The sequence below is a fragment of the Trachymyrmex cornetzi genome, unplaced genomic scaffold, assembly GCF_001594075.2.
Source record: "Trachymyrmex cornetzi isolate Tcor2-1 unplaced genomic scaffold, Tcor1.1 scaffold983, whole genome shotgun sequence".
NCBI classification, from domain to species: domain Eukaryota; kingdom Metazoa; phylum Arthropoda; class Insecta; order Hymenoptera; family Formicidae; genus Trachymyrmex; species Trachymyrmex cornetzi.
The window spans coordinates 50,180-53,563 of record NW_017300337.1 but is presented as its reverse complement, the minus strand read 5'-3'; the positions used below and the strand labels follow the sequence as shown (position 1 = coordinate 53,563).

At 34.4% G+C, this 3,384-nt stretch overlaps 1 protein-coding gene across 1 annotated transcript in view; it reads left to right on the top strand.

Moving 5' to 3' along the window:
• The first annotated feature begins 148 nt into the window (after positions 1–148).
• NFRKB (nuclear factor related to kappaB binding protein) overlaps positions 149–3,384 on the top strand; it is a 38,436-nt gene continuing 35,200 nt past the window's right edge. Inside the window, exon 1 of the mRNA XM_018521309.1 lies at positions 149–279. The gene's annotated coding sequence lies outside the window, so the exon portion shown is untranslated. The remainder of the gene's footprint in view (positions 280–3,384) is intronic.

Genomic DNA, 3,384 nt, shown 5'->3' with positions numbered 1-3,384 from the left:
AAGGAAAAGAAACGGAGAACTTCGATTGGTACATATTCTTATGCATTACGTGTTATGCGTTATGCAAGAGTCTGTGCTCCCCGCTTTAGCCTAATTCGGTCTTCTCATCTTTATTCTTCATGGTTTACTGTGGTTACAGGATGCTGAATATTTGTGCGGAGACAAATACCTAGTTCGGATATTATTTAATATTCGTTTTGTAATAATTATCCGTGCTGTACGATACAAGTGCTTGTACAAGTGAAGAAATATTTGGAGACTTTTGTCGTCGTTTTTCTTGTGTGTACCGTGTAGGCATCAGTATTTGTATAGAACATAGAGTTCATATATTTAGTAATATAGGTTAATACCCTGCAGCTTAAAAATTAAAAAAATTAGGCTTATTCAATGCGTTTTTGCATGAAACGAAAGAATCTGGTAGAAAAAAAGCATCACTCTGCCCCACGAATCGAGGTATTAATCGTCAAGGTTGACGACTATTTAGGTTAGAAAATCTGCCACATCGATAGTATAGAAGGACATGAGAACAAGTAAATTAAGGCTAGAATAATTATTTTTTGCTTTAATTACATAAATTCTCTGCTTTATAAATACAAGCTTTTTCTACTGTTTTATTTCTTGCATTTTGCTATTTTTTACTACTTGTTTTTTTTCTTATATCATTTTTCGTTTTCTATTGTACAAGATAAGGCTAATTCTACAATGTGCTTTTTGTTTCCTGTTTCTTGCTATTTGTGTCTTGCTTTCTTGATCAAAAAGGCAAGAGACAAACAGAGACAAACAGCAAGAAACAGGAAACAAAAAGCGCATTGTAGAACAACCATTTGTCTCTTGCCTTTTTGATCAAGAAGGCAAGAGACAAACAGCAAGGAATAGGAAACAAAAAGCACATTGTAGAACAGCCATGAAAGTTAACGAACTTTGGAAGAAACCAAAACCATGGCGAGACATAAAATTGTTAGCCACAAAAAGCCTATTCTATAATGTGCTCTTTGTTTCCTGTTTCTTGCCTCTTGCTTTTCCCCCTTTGCAACCGTTTTATCGACAATTTTATTTCTTGCTATATGTTTCTGATTTTTTCTGAGGTTCGTTAATTTTTATCCTGGGCAATAAAACAAAAAATCTGATAAGAAGCAAAAAGACAAGATGTAAAAAAGGTAATTATTTAGAATAACCTCCCCCCCCTCCCACCTCAAATCTTAATAAAAATACACTTATTCTATGTGTTTTCACTCAAAACGAAAGAATCTGGCAAAAAAACGTGGCGGTCGGCCTCGTGAAGGTTTGAGCATTAAGGTTGGAGACTTTAGAAGTTAAGACTTTTTAGAAGTCTGTCATCCCGACTCAATATAGCGCTATGTATTAATTACACAAATTCCCTGTTTTAAAAACAAATTCACTGCTTAAAAAACACAAATTCACTACTTTAAAAACACAAATTTACTGTTTTAAAAACACAAATTTTCTGCTTCACAAACACATTCACTGCTAATGCAAAGAATTTGTGTGCTTAAAGCAGTGAATTTTTGTTTGTAAAGCAGTAAATTTGTGTTTTTGAAGTAGTGAATTTGTGTTTTTAAACCTAATATTACATTTGTCGTACGACAAAGCATTTCAAGCTTATTGATTGGCTGCAAGAAAGAGAAGTTGTCGGATCTCTCTATCCTATAACCAATCAATGAACCCAAAATCTTTGTTGTACGACAAATGTAATATCATCCTTAAGCAGTGAATTTGTGTGATTAATGCAAAAGGTATACATAGAGCTGTATCAAATCAGGATGACAGATATCTTAACTTCTAAAGTCTCCAACTTTATCGCTTAATAACTCGATTCACAAGGCCGACCGCCGCGTTTTTTTTGTCAGATTCTTTCGTTTAGAGTGAAAACATGTCGAATAAGTGTATTTTTACTAAGATTTGAGGTGGGAGGGAGGTTATTCTAAATAATTACCATAAAAAATAGCAAAAAGCAAGGAACAGAAAACAAAAAGCACATCGTAGAATAAGCTTAATCTTTGCTTTAAAAACATTCTCTACTTTAAAAACAAATTATTTTCTTATGTAATTTTTGTTTTTAGAACAGAGAATTTGTTTTTATAAAACAGAATTTATGTTTTAAGGTATAAAATTGTGTTTTTAAAGTAGACAGATACCTAAAACAGCGAGAAATGCATGCGCATGTGGCTATAAAACCTAAAAATACAACCGCAGCGTATGCTCACACAGTTACATGGTAGCATGGTGGAAAGATTACATGGTGTGCTCAGTTTGCAAGCGTCTCTGTCTAAAATTAGCGTTCTATGTCGTTTCTCTGCTTCTCGTTCCGCCTGTAACTGTGAAACGCGAAACATGGGGCAGTATTCATAGGCCGGTATTCATAGTCGGATCTTATATTTAAGACCATCTTAAGGCGATGCTAAAGCCTCTTTTACACATTTCTATTCGGTGAAAAATTTCCGAATTGGATTTACGGATTGCAAAAGTATTATTACATAATTTAAACGCACAAACAGGACCTCAGCTGTACTGAATTTCATGAGAAAAACGAAAAAAAGTTAAAAAATTCACTTCTGGCTCGTACAGCTGTCACTTCATATATATATTTGCTTGATATGAAAGTTTTAGAGTCCATATCTTGAAAATAAGCGTGCAGCTGAGGTCACATTGTTGGAACGAACGATATCGAGTTTGTAGAACTAAGATTGAAAGTCTAGAAAAAAAGCATCGTCACCGAATGAAAAATACGTGTATACAGGTACTTTGCGAAGACTGGGACTGTCAACAGCCGAAATTCCATGTAGCAGTAGTTGCGCGGTCTTGCGATAGACGGTGCTGACATATGTTATATAAGGACGGATATATGCATTTGAGTAAGACAGAATGATATATATTATATAATATAATGTAAGAAATGAATCAAAGATGTCGCCATTATTATCGAATTTGGAATTAAAAAAGTCTATTATCGACCTCCCCCTATCGATCAAGTTCGGTAATCGGTTTAGCATTCCCTTAAGGCGATGCTAAAGCTCCCTGTTTTACCACATTTCTATTCGGTGAAAAATCTCTGTATTGGATGTACGGATTGCAGAAGTATTATTACTTAAATTATAGTACGCATCAACAGGACCTCAGCTGCACTGGATTTTATGAGAAAATCGAAAAAAAATTAAAAATTCACTTACTTTTGGCTCGTACAGCTGTCACCTCAGATATGTATTTGTTTGATATAAGAGTTTTAGAGCCCATATCTTGAAAATAAGCGTGCAGCTGAGGTCACATTATTGAAAGGAACGATACTGAGTGTGTAGAACTAAGATTGAAAGTCTAGAAAAGCAATATTTCCACCGAATAGAAAATACGTGTATACTGATGCTTTGC